This window comes from Capsicum annuum, chromosome 7 (genome assembly GCF_002878395.1).
Source record: "Capsicum annuum cultivar UCD-10X-F1 chromosome 7, UCD10Xv1.1, whole genome shotgun sequence".
Taxonomy (NCBI): domain Eukaryota; kingdom Viridiplantae; phylum Streptophyta; class Magnoliopsida; order Solanales; family Solanaceae; genus Capsicum; species Capsicum annuum.
The window spans coordinates 1,801,563-1,823,697 of record NC_061117.1 but is presented as its reverse complement, the minus strand read 5'-3'; the positions used below and the strand labels follow the sequence as shown (position 1 = coordinate 1,823,697).

Below are 22,135 nucleotides of genomic sequence, written 5' to 3'. Positions count from 1 at the left end.
ATATCAACATGAACACCGTACAAGTAGTGCCGCCAGATCTTAAGTGCAAACACCACAGCCGCTAACTCCAAATCATGAGTGGGGTAGTTTCGCTCATGCACCTTCAACTACCTAGATGCATAAGCTACTACTTTACCATGCTGCATTAACACACAACCCAGTCCAACATGAGACGCGTCACAGTATACCACAAAACCCTCTACACCCTCGGGAAGGGTCAGAACAGGTACAGTAGTCAACTTGCCTTTCAACTTCTCAAAGCTATTCTCACAGGAATAAGACCAAGCAAACTTTACCTTTTTCTGAGTCAATCTAGTAAGTGGAGCAGCTATGGAGGAAAAGCTTTCTACAAACCTTCTGTAATACCCTGCCAAACCCAAGAAGCTCCGAATACGATTGGAGTCATGGGTTTGGGCCATTTTCTCACCGCCTTAATCTTTTGGGGATCCACTCTAATCCCGTCACTAGACACAATATGCCCCAGGAAGGCAATGGCATTCAGCCAGAATTCACATTTGGAGAACTTAGCATATAACTGATGATCCTTAAGGGTCTGAAGGATAATTCAGAGGTGATTGGCATGGTCCTCCTCAGTTTTAGAATAGATCAGAATATCGTCAATGAACACTATGACGAACAAGTCTAGAAATTAATGGAACACCCTATTCATAAGATCCATGAAGGTTGCAGGGGAATTAGTCAACCCGAAGGACATGAATAAGAACTCATAGTGACCATATCGGGTTCGAAAGGCTGTCTTGGGAATATCTAAATCCCTAACCTTCAACTGATGATAGCCAGAATGAAGGTCTATTTTTGAAAAACACTTAGCACCCTAAAGCTAGTCAAAAAGATCACCAATCCTAGGAAGAGGATATTTATTTTTAACAGTAACCTTATTCAACTGGCGGTATTCTATGCACATACGAAGGGACCCATTCTTATTATGCATAAAAAGTACAGGTACACCCCAGGGAGACACACTGGGGTGAATAAAACCTTTGTCTAGAAGGTCTACTAACTATTCTTTTAATTCTTTCAGTTCTGCGGAAGCCATTCTATATGGCGGAATGGAAATAGGATGAGTGTCTGGCAACACATCAATGCCAAAATCTATCTCCCTATCAGGTGTTATCCCTGAGAGCTCTTCGGGAAAGACTTCTGGAAACTCATTCACTACAGGGACTAACTGAAGAGGAAGACTTTCAACTCTGAAATCTTTTACTCGTATTAGATAGTACATACAACCTCTGGAGATAAGCTTTCAAGCTATAAGATAAGAGATAAAGTGACCTTTAGGTGCCACAGAATTCCCTACCCACTCAATTGATGGATCATTCAAAAAAAAGTAACCTTTCGAGTTCTGCAATCAAGTGTGGCATAAAATGAATGGAGCCAGTCCATCCCAAGGATAGCATCGAAATCTACCATCTCAAGTTCTATAAGGTCTGCCACAGTATCACGGCTAAGAATAGACACAACACAATTTCTATACACCCTTCTAGCAACAACAGAATCACCTACAGGAGTGGACACAGTGAAGGGTTCTACAATAACTTTGGGCTCAAACCCAAAACCAATAGCTACATAAGGGGTCACATAATAGAAGGTAGACCCGAGATCAAAAAATACATACACAACATGGGAAAATATTCATAACGTACCAGTGATAACATCTGGAAAACTTTCGTCTCCTAGTGGTTAGCCAAAGCATATAGCCGATTGCGACCTCTCCCGGCAGCTGAAGTAGTACCCTCAGAGGGAAGAGCTGTGGAGCCTACTTGTGACTTAGCTCCTTCTGTGTTACCTCTGGTAGAAGTACAATATCTCTGAAGGTGGCCCACTTGGCCACATGCATAACAATTTTTCCCTTCAAAGTAGCACCTCCCTGGGTGGTTCTTCCCGCAACTTCTACACCACAGAAAAGTACAGTTTTGCTGAGCTACACTACCCTAATACTGAGTATCCTGAGCTCTGAATCCTTAATGAGTCTGAAAACCCTGAGATTGTCTGTCTATCGGTGGTCTAGGCGCTGGGGCGCTGGCTGCTGACTGTTCATTACTCCAAAACTTCTTCTTCTTCGACCACTTATTACCCCAGTTACCATTCTGAGGCTGACTATGGTATTGGTCCGCTGTTCTGGCCCTCTTCACCAACATGTCTTTCTCTCTAGATTCAGCAATCTTTTTCTTCTTCTCCTCTACCTGCTGCATATGGACAGATAATCTAGCAAACTCCATGTCCCTATTGAGCATCGCCCCTTGACACTCAAGTTCTAGGTTATCGGAAAGGCCAAATGCAAACTTTCTTATTTGGGCTCTCACGTTTCTAGATATCTCTGGTGCAAAGTGAGCAAGCTGATTAAATTTTAGAGTGTACTCTTGGACACTCATTTTCTCCTGTTTCAGATTCATGAACTCATCAGCCTTTGCCTCCCTCAACTCTAAAGGAAAGAACCGGTCAAGAAAACCATCTACAAACTCTTTCCACACCGAGGGCTCAGCATCGTCACCCTTCACATCTTTCCAATCGTTGTACCACTAATTTGCCACATCCTTCAGCTGGTATGCTGCCAACTCTACCCCTTCTACATCATCTACATGCATCACCTTAAAGATCTTTTCCATTTCGTCTACAAATTCCTACGGATCCTCTTCTACTTTAGTACCTTTGAATTTGGGAGGATTCATCCTTATGAATTGGCCCACCCTAGTGGCCTCAGATATCACAGATACAGACCCAACATCTTCTGACTGCTGAGTCTGTGCGGCTACTAGGTGTGCAATCATATGAATGGATTGCCTAAACTCTGCATTAGATATATTCCCTAGTGAAGTCGAAGGACGGTTCACATTAGTCCGTGGAGCCCGAGGTGGACTGGTCGGGACTGGAGGGACTCCCGGATTAGGGATAGGTTTTGGAGTGTGAGCTCTATTACGCGTCCTCATCCCATGAGTAGGACGGAGTCATCATTCTGGTCACTCTGATTGTTAGTTCGATGAGGAGGCATGACTGTTATTTCTGTAGACAAGAGATCACTGATTAGGAACAGATTAGACTCTAAAGCACGAACTAAATCACAAAATTAGGAAACATTCCTAAATACCTAGTAACCTTCTACTTATAAGTGTGGCGTGCTACACATCCATAAACAAGACTCTACCCGATGCAATTTTCCAGACACCTTGGGACCATGAACCGTGCTTTGATACCAAGTTTATCACAACCTGAATCGGGGCCCTGGCCGTGACGAGCATTTCAAACCATGAAGGCCCGTAACACCCCTATATATCTGGTAATCATGCACACAATTCGTATGATAAAAGAAATGCAAAAGATACACAATACTACGGAAACATGGTTGTAAGTCAAAGAAATCAAAAATGGGAAATATAGTCCCATAACATCTATCAATATCTAAAAATCGTCTGCAAAATCTCTAACACATGACTAAAATAAATAACTGTCTGAGAACTGGGACAAGATCCCAGTATACCAAAACTATCAAATGATAAATAACTGTAAGACATCAGGCCTTCCAGAACATAGAAGGCTCACCATTGCACAATCTCTGCTGCTCTCCAAAATCTCTACTGATTTTCTGGACCCCTAGAGTGTGCCTCAAAACCTGAAAGGTTGGAGGGGGGAGGTGGTCAGCACAAAGTACTGGCATGCAGAGTAATCCAAAACAAAGTAGAGAATTTTATATATAACATAATTGAGAGTGGTTATAAAACACAGTATTTCAAAATGATTCAAAAATACATGGGCATATTATAATAATTTTTCCACCAACAATGCAATATAATTGAGCTAGGTGGAATGCCCTACAACTTTGAAATTTTCACGACTATGTGGAACCTGCCCTTGACTCGGCCAAAGAGCGTCCAATCTAAGTGGCCGCCACAATTTGGAGCTGGTGATACCCCCCATATGAGCACACCACAGGAATTCCCCCCATGTGGGATGTGCAAATTAATTTATTATCCTCTCATGTAGGATACAATATCATAAGACCCGTATCGGCAACTACGATTTCTGGCAATGAGTCCTTACACTCAAATGCCATCTTCGGGTATCCACCTATCTCATGAAAAATCCATGCATTTAAACTTTATTCAAATCAATCACATATCATACTCTGTAGGGTATCGTCATACGCGACTTGCAAGTCATCATTATTACAGCATTCTTTTCATTCAATCATCATGTCCAACATGCTTCAACATAAACAAATCCTCTCTTGAAAGTCAAAAATCATATTTCATCATAACATTTTTCAAAACATTCCATGCCATTCTTTTCAAACCATTTGCATCATATCAAAATCTAAAACAACATCATATCAAGAGAGGGGTTCCATATAATTCATTCTCTCAATTTAACATCATCTCAAAACACAAGCATATACATATAAAATATATCAAATCATTTCGGGGAAAGGCCTAAAAGACCAAAACAATCTCATTGAAACATTTAAAGCATAGTTATATTCATAATTTCAAAACCCCCATATTTTAAACATGATTTAATCGCCCATGACATTTTTAGGATAACCCCACGTACCTCGATTACTATAAATAATAGATGTTTCTTGAAGCCTACGCTGTAGGAATTCCAAATCTACAATTTATTTCAAAAATTCACGGTTGAATCTTGAACTATTCGAGTTTTTAGTTTGAAACTCTAGGGAGAGTTCTTGAGAATTTTTGGTGACAATATCAATATTGTGCTCAATTGGGAGTATAATCCCATGTTTAAGCTGATAGGAGTTGGGAAAAATACCATAATGCCCTTAATGAGATGGAATTGGATTGCTAAATTTGGTCAGGCACGATAGGCAAGGCGACGCCCTGCTTAGACATTGGGAGAACCCAGGGCAGCGCCCCACTTAGATCGAGGGTGAACCCTGGGCAGCGCCCCACTTAGATCGGGGGTGAACCCTGGGCGACACCCCCTTAACGCCTTTAGTTACTGTTTTGACAATCCAAACATGACCTTAGGCTCATCTAAAAATTCCGAAACTCACCCGAGATGTACCCTTGACTTCACCGATCACAACGCAACAAAAAGTTCTAAAATCAGAGGTCGAGAAGGCTAAATATTTGTAGCCCGAAGGTTGCCAGCTAAAATGACTCTAAGTTCTTATTACACTTAAAATATTTTTGAGTTTCTCATTCTATGCATAAGCTAACAAGAGATAACGTATTGCACGAATTTCACGGGGCGTTACACTTTGCTCGAGAATGCAACTAAAGATTGTGGCCTCAATGAAGACCCACAAAGTGCAGGACCAGAACTCTAAAGAAGAAGCTTCGCGAGCACGGAAGGTGGTAAGTTCAGGTTTCCATTCTGACCGACAATCTTACTACCTTATGCAACTTATGCAATAAATGGATAACGTTACATTGAAGAAGAAGGTGGACATATACGCTGAACTTGGCTCCAAAGAGAAAAGGGATCAGCGACAGGCCAAGAATTCCAAGTCGGGCGCACCAGATTACCCCAGGCCTCCCTTTTCCCCCCAAGACTTCCAAACTATGAAAGATATGTGTGCGCATTACGAGGACAAGGCAAATTTACTTTTCCTAACCCAGCCTTCTAATCTAATCTACCCCATGAAGAAGAAGTTGTGCAACAGATGTAAATCTGTTGCAACAGCTGGATATTCTGGTGCAACTGGTAGTGGTTCTATTGCAACTGATGTTCCTAGCAATCAAATACATCTTAACGAGGTGCAAATCATCCTACAAAAAATATGTTACCAACAGCCCTCGACTCACGGAGAAAATTGAAAAAGAAGAATGAAGGAACAGAAATTGTGCCCACAAATATTCATCAACATTTCTATCACTTTAAAATTTGTTGTAAACACAGACATCAAATGGAAAATATCTTTTTTGTTATTTTGTTTTAAAAGAATTTTTATACTTAGATTTGTATTCACGCTGGAAAATCTTAAATTTAGGACAAAACATTTCCTAACATACACTAACTCCATATTTAGAGCTTGAGTTCAAAATCTCTCATTAAAAGTGGAAAAAATACCTTTACCATAACTATTACTATATTAGTAACTTATTATATTCTTCATGTTCTTAAGATCAATATGCAATACACTTTCTTCAGAAATACAAAATTACCTTTTTCTTTCTGTTGTCTTTCCCAATAAAATTTGCAATTGGGATCAGATTTTAGTGGGGGAGTTGTGTAGGGAGACATTATGGACAGGATTGAAAAAGTGGTTAATTTTTGCAACTTTTGCAATGCCCAAGAACCATTCACATTCTATACATAAAGTAAAGGTAAAAAAATCTAGGCATAATACATAAATATGACCCTAAACTTGATACTAAATTATAACTTTGACCTTAAACTTTGATAGTGCACAAATAGGACCTTTAACTATTCAAAACCTGAACAAATATGACCTCCGATTTTCCAACCCCATGCGTGAGTTTCACTTGTGCCTACGTGGAAAGATAATCCAATCACACGATGCCACGTCATAAAAGGGATGACACGGCATGATGACGCGGTTTCAATTAAAACGATGTTGTTTTGCCTCTATAAGTTAAAACGATGTCGTTTTTCTTATTATTATTATTATTATTATTATTATTATTATTATTATTATTATTATTATTATTATTATTTTACTACTACTACTTCTACATATTACGTACTATTACTATTATTATTTCTACAACATTTTAATAAAATTTTCATCTTAATAACATTTTATTAATAACATAATTTAATAATATTTTAATAAAATTAATTTAATACACTACTACTACTTTCCTTAATAACGTTTTAATAACGTTAATTTAATAATGTTAATTTAATAATGTTACTTTAATAGTATTTTAATAATGTTAATTTAATAATATTTTAATAACTTTAATTTAATAACTTAATTTAATAATATTTTATTAATTTAATAACGTTTTAATAACGTTAATTTAATTGGGTGCCATGACATTTATCATATTTTTGGGTGCACCCATCACATGCTTTGTAAGGAGTTCTAATTGTGTCATTATTTTTTCATGATTACCTCCTTCTTTTCTTCTTTATTTCTTTGTTCTTTGTTTACAATTGAGGCAGTGGGAGAACCCATGGCTATCTGATTATATCAGGTGTGCCACCCCTATTTTTCTTTGTGATTTGTTCAAGAAAGGTTGAAGCCATTCCATATGACAACCCCACAAGTGATTCACCGGCCGCATTATCCATCTCGTTCTTGTTGAGTTGGTCCAATTTCCTATAGAATATTTGTAGGAGAATCTTGTCCAGTACCTTGTGGTTAGGAAATTTTACAAGCTTTTCATTAAACCTCTCCCAAACTTCATATAGAGGCTCCCTATTGAGTTAACAAAAATTAATGATTTTTTTATGCATTTGTAACACCTTTGATGATGAGAAATAAGGATCTAAGAAATCCTCAGTGAGCTCAACCCATATGTGATAGACCCGATTGGAATAGACCTCAACAACAACACCCAAAAATTTTTAGCCCGACGCGTGCAGATTTTTGTGTACAACACGGGTTTTTTCACGTCAGATCGGAGGTCATACTTGTGCAGTTTTAAATAGTGAACGGTCATATTTGTGCACTGTCAAAGTTTAAGATCAAAGTAATAATTTGATGTTAAACTTAGGATCATATTTATATATTATGCCAGAAATCTAGCACCTTTTATTAGTTAATGTCAAACCAATTGATACATGGAAAATATCTTTTGCATACACTTTATTTATTTATTTTTATTATTTTATATAACGGTGTTGTTTAGGCCATCTTTTATGCATCTCGACTATATCACAAGACACTTAGCACCTCCCACCAGAAGTAACTATCAGGTAATATTATCCATCAAAGTTAGAAGAGATGATAAAAATCATCTAGTAGGACTAGCAAAAAAAAAAGATAAATTGAGAGAGCCTGAAACTGTAATTCGCGGAGGTTATAAGCAATTTTAAACCTCCACAAACTACAGCGTTAATCTCCGCAATTTACCTTTTTTTGTAGTGTATCTTTTGTCTCTTCAGGGATTACTTAGCTATAAGTTGTGTAAAAGCAATAGGAGCTCAGACACTCGTGAGTAAGGCTTATTTAGATCGTGTTATAAATTTTTAGAGTCGTCTTAAATTTCTAAAATATCTCCCAAACCTAATCCCTAAGTTGAAGATAAATTGCTTGTCAACCCGTCCACTTGAAAAGATAGTCGCATGGGAAAAAGCAACAAGGAAGTAAAGTTGTCTACGAAGCTTTGCTTCTCGTTATGTAATCAAAATAACTTACTCTATTGATGCAATGTTCGTTCACAAGCGCAAAACGAATCATTCTGAATCTATGACTCACATGGTCTAGAAATGAATTTATTGTCTCTTCATTTCTTACCTTTAAATTGAATATTTCAATAAAAGTGAATTATTTTCGTCTCTTGATGCTATCCTAATAATATCATGAATACTTTTATTTATCATTTATTTTTATCTACTACAAAAGAAGAATCTAAATTTTAGCTCTATCGGTTCAATCATTAAGTTTCTCTAGCTCTATTGGTTCAATCTTTAAGTTTCTTAGTCTTGAACTGATTAAATTTTTAATAGAGATCGTATATATATTATTTATTACAATTCTCGTGAAATTTTTACACATAAATTTATGATCCCTTGCTTAGTAGTGAGACTTTTATTCAGCAATTGCATTCTTTTAATCTACGAAAAAGGACCTAAAATGTCCTTCAACTATGTGAAATAGTGTAAAAATGCCCTTCACGTCTACCTATTGGGCCTAAAATGTCCTTCAACTATGTAAAATAGTGCAAAAATGCTCCCCGTTTACCTATTGGGCCTAAAATGCCCTTCATGTCTACCTATTGTGCCTAAAATACCCTTTCCGTTTATTTATTGGAGTTATTTTGACTTTTTATTTTAAAAATAAATTATATAATAACACAACTTATCTATATTACACTATATAAAATCCCAATCATTTTTATTAATATCAACCAAATAAATAGTGCACAATATCAATTTTTCTTCATTCTAAATTAACCTGATAAATAAATAAAAAAAAACATAAATAGCCATTTTTAAAAAATTATTACATATACATAGTCGTATTAGTTGGTTGTCGTGTAATGCCCCGCACTTTCCTAAGCTAGAAAACGAATCGTTGTTCGTATATGTGAAAACCCCAATTTTGTAAGCCATATTTGGGCACCTAAATTACCAAGAGTACCCTAGTTATAAGAGAGTTTATGATGTGTTAAGTGTGGTTATATGAGTCACTTAAGGTAGTACAAGCTAAGAGTTTCAAAATCCATCAAGTTTTAGTGTTTGAATTTGCAAGGTTCATCTTTGAATGAGCATAACTTGATAAATATGTGGTATTTCTACATATTTCTACCCACAAAATTATAGAGAATCGAATTAGCTTTCCAACGATACCAATTTCACCAAAATCCGACACCCGAGCTAGGAGTTATGGCTTTGCGAAGTAGAGTGCGTCGCCTAACCAATCGCACATGGCCACTGGAAAGCATATGTGGTGCCTATGTAAATATAGGCAATATCATATGCGGCGCCTATGTAAATATAGGCGATATCATATGCGGCGCCTATGAAAATATAGGTGATATCATATGCGGCGCATATCTTATGATTTCAAGTGACTTAAACACTCCATTTTTGGGTTATTTTGAGGGCAATTAAGTCTTTTGGCACTCCTTACACACCCCTAAACTTAACCTTACGAATTTAATAGATTCTAAACACATCATAACCCTATTATCAGTCTATTCATCATCCAAGAGCACTAAAGGAGAAAAACAACTAGGGTTACACAATCAACATTGAGGGTCCAATCTTTCAACGAATCCGTTACCATAAAGGTATGTGGGATTATGAACAAGAACACCCTTTCGTTCTTGTGCCCAAAGTTTGCATTATTTTACAAAGATACATGATTTTTACATATTTTATCATGAATTTGAAGTGATAAATCTTATCCTATGTTGTTGTTCAAGACATTATGATTATTTTGAATGTTTAGAAAATAAACTCCATGAGTTTGAGATTATTGTTATGATTAAAGGCTGAAACTTTTCAGATTTCCGTATAAATTATGCATGCTTCTGATATAAAACATAAATGTTGAAATGTTTTGATTAAGAATCGCTACAAGGGTCATTAACCCACATTGAGATTGTTGTTTTGAGAATTTATGTGCTACATGCACCCATGTTTAGACTATTTTTGATGAAGTATAGAAAGATTTGACCTTTTGGTCACAACAGAGTTAAAATCCACTTTATGGAATGAGTTACGGATTTTATCATTTATTTAACTTAAGAAATATGAGATTACCCTTAAAGTGGATTTTTCTTGAGATTTTTGAACATAGTGTTGGGAGTAGTATTTAGCACCGAATTGGGTATGTTACTATGGTTTCATACCCCAGAACTACGTGCCACCGTAGGTTGAGACATTGACTTCCACTATATGTGAAAAATTGAGATAGTGATCACTGAGATGAGATTGTTCTACACCGATGGCAAGGGTAGGACAGCCCTAACCTTACGGGGGCAAGTCGTGGGACATCATGGGTGCTCACATGGTGTATATGTCGGTTAGAAGAACCTCCCAAAGAGTCATCCCTCATTCTTAGATTGATTTTACTGATTTAAAAGAGATTTAAAATGCAGATTTATGATGTATTCAATATTCCAGATTTCACTAAGATTGCTTGATGAGAAAATAAGAAAAGAATCTTGATATTTGGATTAAGTGTAATGGCTCATGATATCCAGATTGGCATGTTTTACCATTCATTGTGTATGATTTCAGATTTTAGATTTCTTTCAAGCTTTATGAGCCATTTACAAATGTCCTGCATGATTTGAAAAGAAAACTTATGACATGATCGTTAAATATATATATATATATATATATATATATATATATATGTTTATTTCATGCACCCCCATGTACTCAGTACATATTCCATGGTACTGACCCATATGTTCGCATGTGGGCTATATTTTTTCTATAATGTAGGTTCAGGTGTTCATTCCCAGGTTTGACCGTGATTATCTGAGCACATTGATCTACATCCTCTGCAGTGGTGAGTCCTCATGGTCCGAGGACTAGTTATTCAGATTTCCTTATTTACTTTGAGTCATTCAGTTTATTTCCTGAGTTCGGGTCAGTTGGGGTTTGTTCCAATGGCTCATGGATATACAGTTTAGTAGAGGCTTGTCAGACTAGATGGATAAATTGATCAGATTTGTCAGAGATGTCGTATTTTGTTTCTTTCTGTATTTCATTCGTATTGCAGTATGATATTATGAAGGATGTTTAGATGTTTTGATTATGATGACTTTGATTATAAGTGTTGAATGGTAGAAAAACGGCTAAAAGGGTTAGCTTGGGGCTACTTGTAGCCTTAAGCACCGTGTGACACCTCGGGGCCCGTTTTCAGGGCGTTACATGTCAGGATATAAAATATTTACTTTTATAACAGATTCTAATATATAGAAAAATAATTATATATTAAATTTTCATACTTCTTATCTATTGCCTACTTTTATGGAAGCCTTTGTTCATTTATTTTTTATATACTATATCAAAATTTTATGTTTTTTATTTTTATTGCCTACTTTCACGTTGCCTCTATAAAAATGTATGGTATATATATCATAAAAATTCATGGTATATTTATATATTATACAAATTATATTTATATCATGAAAGTACATGATATATTTATACCATACAAATTATATTATACCAGATAAATTATATTTATACCATAAACATATTTTCTTTATTTTAGATATAAAAAGTTTACACTATGTAATACTGAAAATATATATTTATATTTAATAAATAATTTTTCAATAAGAAAAGTACTTTTGAAATAATGAGATATAACATGAATATTTATCTTATAAATTATATCAAAAATATAATAATAATTATTATTTTTTATTTTTTTAAATAGAAATATGTGTAAAAAATATATTTTTATAATATTGAAAAAGTACTATTATTTATATAATGAAATTTTAATTATGGCATTTTCATATAGTTTGCCTAAATAAAAAGGCAAAATGGCTCCAATAAATAGACGGAAAGGACATTTTAGGCCCAATGAGTAGATGTGAAGGGTATTTTTATACTATTTTACATAGTTTAAGAACATTTTAGACCCTTTTGAATACAATATAATTACAATGAATGGGATATCTTTCGGATAAAGTGTCCTCTTTCACTATGAAGTATCACTTTTGAAAAAGTAAAAATTGATTAACAAAATATAATGAAATTTAAGATTTGAATGGATTCTAACTAATTATTTGATCTTTTTTACTACTCTATTTTAGTGGCCAACAAAATTTTGAACATTCGTTTAGAGTAGTTTACCTAGCTAGAAAAAAGAAATTGCCTCGAAACAAATTAGATGAAGATTCTCTAACACAAGATTGCATCATGAGTTTAAATTCCATTTCCTCCTCTACTAAAATGAAATGGGCAAACAATACAAATTCCAACGCTTTAAAGCTTAATTATAAAAAATTTCGACATATGTACATAATTACTGAAAATCTCAATTTTGGATCTGTCGAGATACAAAATTAGATCCTGATACGTCCAACAAAAATACATTTTCTCCTTTATAAAGATACATAATTAGCTCTCAATATATTTTTTTTCAATTTTGAACCTGTCGAGTACATAATGCATTCAACGAAGATACATTTTTTCCTTTGTAAAAGTACATAATTAGCTCCCGATACATTTTTTTGATTTTGGATTTGTCGAGATACATAATTAGCTTCTAATACATTCAACGGCGACACATAATTAGTTGAGATTTTTATAATTACTTTGTAAGGGTGAAAATTTATGTAAATATGATAAGTTAAGTTAAGATGGATATTTATGTTGTTTTTCCAAATGAAATTGGCCAAAATTACCTAAGAGAAAGAACCTTAGTAACGGACCACCTATAGGGAAATCATCAAGTCATAATGGGCAAGGACATGATTTATAGCGGTGTGAAATCCACTTTAGAAAGAGGAGGAAAGAGCATAAACTCGACTCTAAAAGCTCCAGTCATTGATTCTTTCCTCACAAACCTTTCATCTCCGTTGTCTATCTCTCTATACATAAGCCTGATGAGTTGACCAATTCCTCTATAGGCTATAGCTCTACTGCGCTTCGTCTCCTTCTGGTCAAGCTGAGCTACCTGAACCACTTTGAAATAAGTCTCCTTGCTGGGGTTTATCTATGTGGAAGTTATACGTAATTATTTCATGAATAACACTAATGAGTGTGTCAAATGAGGTTCGAACAGTATGTACATGTAGTTAACACAATTGTCATAATTTATGTGTAAATTAAGCAGTATTTTGTATTTCATTTACATAATAAAATTTATGCCCTGAGAGCTGCATATAATACATTTCGTAAATACGAAAACTATTGCAAATACGTACTGCTGGTTCTTGAAAAGGTTTCTCATACAAAGAACAGTTACATTTGAGAGAAAAATGACAATTGTAATTGAACAACTTCCAAAAGAATCATACTATATGTTTTGGTGAAGTTTAAGAAAATAAAGTTGAAAATGCCAAAAAAAAAGGGCGCAGGAGCAGCCCAGTGCACTAAGCTTCCGCTACGCAGGGAGCAGGAGAAAGGCCGGATCACAAGAATCTATTGAAAATGCAATTAATACATGAAAAATTAATGCCAAGAACATGAGAGCTGGGGAATCAACTGGAGCTGTAGGTATAACTGAGAACAAATTTATCGCGTTTTTCCTGTGCTTCAACGGAATATCAGAAGCAAGCACGATTGGAAAAACCGAGGGGTTAAATAGATGTTGCTAGAAGCTCACTTCTTGACTAATTCTCAGAACGTCACCCACGAGATGTAAAGATCCCGTCACTAGGACCTAGATAACAGAAACATTAACTAGTTTGCGATAAACAGAAGTCGGACAATGCTGAAGGACAATATTGTTTTACTCAACCAGAAATAGATGAGAAGCTAAACTTATGGAAGATTAACATAATATTTGGTATTACACAAGTGAAAGAGTTACTTGTAGAAGTGAACATTACGTCACCACAAGACAAAAACAACAATAATAACATACCCTGTAAAATCCCACAAGTGGGATCTGGGGAGGATAGGATGTCCACAAACCTTATCCCTACCTTTCGGGGGTAGAGAGGTTGTTTCTGGTAGACAGTAATCAGCAGGAAGAAAGAAAAATAATGACAGCAAAATAACAAGCATACAGCAAAATAACAAGTATACAGCAAATAAATCAGCAAGTAGTAGTAAAGATTGGAGAATAAAGATCCTAGTGAAATACCAACTAATAATACCAAATAGGAAAAAGATACCACAAGTCGGGGTGCACGCAAGGTGGCCCGGACACCACGCTCATCAAAACCAAAAAAAAATGATTAACTTTAATTCCTGTAAGATAAAAAGTTGTCCTATTCATTGATGCACAGCAAGCATGCATGATGTGAATTACCTGGGAGCGACCAGATCGGTTTTTACGAACAGTGTTCCTAAGCCAATTTATTGCTACCGGGAGTGAAGGAAACACTTCGCTGTTCTCACAACTTTGAACTCCTTTTTCCGAATCATCTGTTGCTTCTTCATAAGTATGGTCTGTATTCTTCTCATCATTGCCTGTAACTAAAGAGGCTTAGATAAATGCAAAACTTATCTTCAAGAAATCAATTATGTCTATTTTAAGGGAGGTGTTCAAGGAAAACATTAACTCCAAACGTGAAAACAATCTCCTCACACTTGTGGCAATATTTGAGGCTTTTATACAGTCATCAGACAAGTGGCACAATAGATTTATCCAATTGATGCCTGTACGCTATTTAATCAGTGTGCATAAACATGCAGAAAGGTTAATCACCCTATTAGTTTCTTAGAGCTTTGAGGTCCATTAAAATAAAAGGGAAAAGGATGATAAAAAGCAGATTGTTGCTCAATATGACCTCTAAACCACATTTGTCTAACTCATTCAATAATGATGACCACATCATATTTGGTGAGATTTAACAGGATTGTTAGTCACTGTCCTGCATGTTTCGAATAGTATGGTTGGACATATTACAGAAAATGTCTTCCAGAAGCATGTAAAAGCAGATAATTGAGATAGTCATATTCCAGTTCAATATGACTTCTAACCTTCTTCCCCACGAACAAGGCTTTCCCATATTCTTTGTAGAGTCAACTGCCATGAGAGATCAACTTGAGTATCTGTTGCCGTTGAGGCACTTGAACCCACCTTGTAATATACTGAAACATTAGGTACAAAGAGTGCTTTCTGGAAGTGAACTCCTGAAATATTACACTTAATGTCAAAAGTTGCAAGGAAACCATTAACCTCACCGAGTTATAGTACCATTATCATTCAGCATAAGATGACCACATGATTTCAAGAATTTTATCCTTGCTGATCATCTAAAGGATTCAATGGTAAGATTGCCTGCGTCCAAGTAATTACCATGACTAGCACACGCCCTCATCAGCCTTGGAAGAAGTAGTTCAGGATCCCTCACTGACATACAGTTGAAGAGTAAGAACTGCAGGTTTGACAACATTCCCAGATTTAGCAGTGCAAAGAACAATAATACTAATAATAATAACAATTTTTTTTAAAATGATAATAATAATAATGAGCACTTCAAAAACAAAATGATGATTTGAGTGTATAACAATGGTTTCCTATATGTACTTGCTCTTTCGTATCATATAAAGGTGGAGTCATATATTAACTACCACCAGTCCACCACCACCCAACCCCCCGGTCAGCCCTTTCAATACATCAGATATTTATGTAATAGAACAACTGTTTATTTTGTCTGCATTAGAGATACAAACATTAGATCAAGACTTGGAAGGATAATTGAGCACAGATTAGTTTTTAAAATATTTTACTAATAACAAAACTTGATATATTACCTTTCTAAATTTAAATAAAATTCATCTGCTTGTGGAATCATCTCAGGAATATATTTGAGTTGTCAGCGCCACTTGTTTGTTAAAAGATTGAATTTAGAACAAGGGTGTATTTCACATCAAAATGTGCTTCTAAAAGCTATCCAACGAATAAGTCTTCCAGTCACCTTGCTAGACATGTTTCGTTCCACATAAGTAATTGAATTATGTTGAAACTCGGGCCTGTCAAAAAGATTTGTACTGATAATATAAAAGGTTTAATTACATGGACCTCCCTCGAGCTTGAAAAAATACTTTATTCCTAAAAGCTTGAAATTAATCATTAAAATCATACATAGACCTCCCTTGAGCTTCTGTACACCTCTCCTAGTTGTGTTAGATAAATCTTTCGTATGTAGGTTTACAGTAGCCAAATCTCCTGCTAGTATTTAAATTTATGATTTTGATGATTAATTTCAGGCTATTAGGACTAAAGTATTTTTTTCTCTTCTTTTTTATGTTGGGGCAAGTTTAAGCACCAAAGGATTTTATATTTTTAAGATTTGTGCTTTTATGTTTCTCTCAACATTTTATTAGATACATATAATATATATGATTTCACCTGTGTTGTGCAGACTCTTCAAAATCCTTGCCCCACCCGGGTCAACATGGCATGGATGTGGGATCCAATACCGGATTCGGTCCACTTAACTTGGGTACTTTGACCACATTCTATGACCGAGAAGCATAGATTGATTGGGCATTTGGTTTGACTTTGGTGTGTGTGTGGATATATACATAGATACTCAAAATACACACTTTATGCGTCGTCGTATACATTTATTGGCAGTATCTGCACTCAAATTCATACCCCCGAATCCTAAAATTTATGTGATAAAACTGTAACCTCTAGATCCGCACTCGAATCGGATACTTCCACCAAGTCCGAGCAACATATGTTTTGACTTTTGATTATTCCAATATATTTCTTTTCAGATGGTATAAATACTAAAAGGCATGTTACTTAATTGGACAGTTGGACAGGTGAGTAAAAAATAGGTTTGGTTTTTCAAACCACAAAATACAGGAGGTTCTAAAATAGTCGAACAACAGGAAAGGTGAGATTTATATAGAAAAACCTCTTGACAGTTTATTTGTTGAAATTGTTAGGCAATTGAATTAGACATGGGTTTATCAGTGTTGGAATGAGCTCCCTCCATCTCATTTTATACAACACTGCCCAAGTGAACATAAAATTAGATGTTAATTCAACTTTATAGACACACACACACAGACAGACATATATATGATAAAGAAACTTCTGATTTGTTCAATAATTCAACTTATACATTTAACTCAAAAAAAGCTCAAGTTTTTTCAAAATACATACTCTAATAAGCAGCATGTCGTCCAAAGTGAAATCTTTCGAAATGAAATTGAGATAAGCTTACTTGGGTTGAATTTTTTTTGGATGCTTCATGATGGCTAATCTCAACTGAATCATGTGAGGTTCCCAGTTCATTATGTCCATGATTACTGGCATAGGATTTGTGCTTCTTGTAATCTCCTTTGATTGCCAGTGAAAACCATTTGGCACATACATCCATGCTTTCCGGACTATGGGCACCATCCAAGTAGAATACAAGGTCCCCTGTGCTTTCACTCTCTACGAGTTGGTCCGGCACAATTTGAGCACGGCCTTGTAAAGCAGCTGTTGCTAGCCCTTTAACAAATTGCTCAGGTAGATGTGTCTATTTTGAAGGGGGAAACAAAAGAATGAAGTTAAAGGAGGGAAAAGAGGAATACGCCACAAAAAACATGGATGAGTTATCATTTACCATCTCTTTTAGGTAATTAATCTCAACGTGGCCAGCTCTCTGTAACCAAGTAGAGCATAATGCAATGGCAAGACCAGCATTTATATATTGGTGCTCACCCTCTAGCCCAAGATGTAAGCCACTCAGCACGCTGGCATCAAGTGGAGCAGCTACCTCAAGATGTACCTGCACAATAATACATGTGAACATCAACAAAAAAACCTCCTTAACACGATTCAGTTCCTGTTAAGAAGGGAAGCAAATCATAGATTAAAGATGAAAATTTCTTCCCTCAAATGAAGGAAGAGTTGATAAGAGGTATCTGACATGAGAATTCTCCCTTAAATGAATCCCCCCTATGACCTTTTATTTCAGTACCCTTCTTTCCAACTGGAGAGACATTTTAGTCATCAAGTTAACGAATTTCGATGAAGTCCCCCTTGGATGTCAGCAAGTAAACTAGTTACTACTTTTTGTTCCTCTCACCTTTGAGCTAAGATACTGTAGCTTAGTTGCTGATCTAATGGAAATCTACATGTCAATCTACTTGAACACCAAATATATATAGATCTAGTGCTCATCACAATACTTTTTGCAACCAATTACAAAAGCCAATACTTATATTCTGCCTGATGCAAACATTAACTTAATACCTACACCTACTTAATTGGTTATAACTATGCTTTGATTTTGCACTTCCTGAACTCCTACTTAAGCTCAACAACAACAACAACAACATACCCAGTGTATTCCCACAAAGTAGGTCCGAGGAGGGTAAAGTGTAGACAGTCCATACCGCTACCTCAAATGAAGTAGAGAGGTTGTTTCCGATAGACCCTCGGCTCAGGACAGATAACAGTATAACAAACAAAAAACATAAAAGCAAACAACAAAAAAGGATATCACACCGCTAGATGATAAAAAAAACAATACACCCACAAGGCAATACTATAAACTATTTATTCAAAATCATAGACATCACCAAAATACCACGAACAAGAAACTACAAGCACAAATACAAACAAAACGCTCTTTCCTACTATTACGGACGTACTCCTACCTACTAACCCTCTACTCTAATCCGCGTCCTCCACACCTTCCTATCAAGGGTCATATCTTCCGTAAGCTGTAATTGTTCCATGTCATGCCTAATCACCTCCCTCTAATATTTTTTCGGCCTACCTCTACCCAACCTAAAACCATTTATAGCCAACCTATCACACCTCCATACTGGAGCATCGTGACCCTCCTCATCACATGCCCAAACCATCGCAATCTCACTTCCCGCATCTTGTCCTCCACTGAAGCCACTCCAACCTTCTCCCAAATAATCTCATTTCTAACCCTATCTCTCCTGATAAGTCCACACATCCATCACAACATCATCATCTCCGCTACTTTCAACTGTTGGATGTGGGAGTTCTTAACTGGCCAACATTCCGCACCATACGACATAGCCGGCCGGACTGTCACTCTGTAGAACTTACCTTTAAGCTTAGGAGGCACTCTCTTATCATACTTAAGTTCGAAACACATAAAGTAGTTTACATTGATCTGACTTGAAGTTCCTGCGTGAATCTACTTCAATAAAAGCCATGTTTGACAACCGGAAGATGGATTGATTTTCCTTGTAAAAAATAAGAATTAAGCAAGAGATTCTGAATTAGAAAAATCATAATAGTAGTTGGAAAACTAAAATGCGGGAAAGGAAAACTCTGCACATCAACATCAAGTTCTCCCAAGTCATGAAACTAATGCTGAAATAGAGCACTCTGATAAACCATCAGTTTGTCTTCCCCAGCAACTGCCAATCAGTATCTTTGCCATCATCAAGTGCACAGAGAATTAAATGCATACTCAAATCCAAATATGAACGAACAAACATCCAAAGTTCATGCCTAAACAGGCACAAAACCGTACTTATCCAAACCTTTCGGGTCAACATTTTCATCAATAGATTACTACAGGAAACAACTAAATATACAAAACAAAACCATATCACAGCAAATACTTTGTAAAATGCCAGCTGCAAGTCACTCAAAACGAAAGGTTCCACTGATGAAATCTGAAGTGCCAGGTCACAATTGAGACTAGGATATAACTATTAGGGCCAAAAGGACACTAACACTTCTATCATATATAAGAGAAATTTCAACTTACATCCAACTCAGAAGCCTTCTTTTCAAGCACAAGCATTGCTTCGTCAGGCTGGGGAACAGTAAAGGCCGGCACTCCTCGCTATTTAAGCATAAACACGGATGAGGAATAAAACAAATGAACAAGACACGAAATGAAAAGCCTAAAACATGATGACTCTGTTTAAACAAGGGACACAATTTTATGAGACGTGACAATTTTTGCAACCTTGAAGATTCCTGCCTTCTCTCCAGCAATTTGTCCAAGAGTATTTCCTGATGATAGTAGTTCGTGCATGATGATAAAAGCAATCAAGACAAGATCAAGATGCTCCACCAAGTTAATATCATAAATCGACACAATAGAGGTCTGGATTAAATTAAATGCAAAGGAAGGTATGATAGATCAAACATCTAAATAGTTAACACATTACTATAGCAGATCAAACATCCAAATAAAACCTCCTCAACGGAAAAATTGATGCAAGTCACTCAGTACAAGAATATGTACAAAGCAACTTCCTAAGAGCACAGTCAAGAATTTTAAGTTGACAAAACTTTCTAAGCGTGATTACTCTCACTTTATTCAGTTAAAATTTAAACCATAAGTTATTTACTAGTATAGCCACCAGTGATGTAACTTTATGTTGATTAGAATAACTCTTACATGTATTTGGATTGTGACACCAAAGGAGCCATATTGAGTTCAGTCCAAACAATCAATAGAAATGGCAAGCCAAGCTTTATTGGCATTTTGAAGTTTTACAAACTTCATGTTTCTAGGGAATGGTTGTTTTTTATCTTCTTTGTTCTCTGAGATAAATCAGTTTCGCTTTACTCGTCAAGGGAGGTTTCAAGATAACTGGTTTATGATAACATAATTGGCGAATAGATTTTCCCATTTTCATATATGGAACTAACCTCTTGCATGTTAAAGACAATGTTGCTCAAATCTTCTACATTAACTCTTATCGGGTAGATTCCATTTTTTGTCCCTAATTGTCTGACCAGATATTTGATTTAGTCCAATATTGAAATTTTTTTCATCCTCAAAGAGTTTTAGATTTCACCTGTGCAATAGTATAATGTGCGCAAAGTAAACATGAGGACTACTTGTGCTGGAACAAATTGATAAAATCAAATGTTAAGAACCAAATCATACTTAATGTTAAAACTTGTGATTCAATTGCACCAGCCTAAAAATTAAACGTTATTTAAGTTGGACAATTTTAAACTAAGAGAAAACAGTTGCCTAGAATTATTGAAGATGAAACACTAACCAAGAATTTCCATGTGGTCATACCCTAGTGAAGCTATGCCACAAACAACAGGATTCTCAACCTGAAAAGAATAACACGCATCATCATAGTTGATATCCAAAAATCACTGACAGATTGAAATATTGAATAGATCACTGTAGCAAACATTGTCCAATATGTCCATTACCACATTTGTTGCATCATATTTGCCTCCTAATCCAACCTCCAAAATAGCAACATCAACCTGCTCGCAATAGAATGCACAAAAGACTAACTACTTGTAATAGAACTCCAGCTGAAATTCGATTTAGATTAATGAACGTATATTCAGTTGCCTGTTTTGCCATGGAAAGTCACCAGGACCCACCTGCTCTGCTGCAAATATTTTGAAGGCTAGCAGCGCTAGGAAGCGAAAATAAGTGGGCATTGGGACCTCATCAGTTGTTCTTTCCTGCATAAAGAATACCGAAAATCATCCAAATAAACATTCCACGTAAAACCAAACATTAGAAGCAGAAAATAGTCACTTTTCCTCTCCGGCTGAAGAGACTTGATACCAGAGTCTCCTGTTATGCAAGACCTGTTAAAACAAAATCGACTAATCCATGTTGTTTGCTTGAAAGTTAACATTGAAAATAAGCATTACCTATTTTGAAATTGGTCAAAAAGAAAAGAAGAATAACCAACTAGCGACTTACATAAAACCAATTACTTATTACAATGAGAAGGACGAGAAAAATGGACTCAGTGGATTTGCATAGAAATGTGCTGCATAGAAATGTGAGCAACAATACAGTTAGCCAAATTCTAAGTCTTTATTATGCAACAACAACTGTGCCTCTTCCAAACAAGTTAGGATCGCCAATATGAATCCCCACTTCTCCATTTAAGCTCAACTCATGTCATCATTAAACCAAATAAAAATAAAAGT

At 35.8% G+C, this 22,135-nt stretch overlaps 1 pseudogene; it reads right to left on the bottom strand.

Annotated features, from left to right (window-relative positions):
• Positions 1–13,560: 13,560 nt before the first annotated feature.
• Positions 13,561–21,709, bottom strand: LOC124899984 (annotated as a pseudogene).
• Positions 21,710–22,135: the final 426 nt, after the last annotated feature.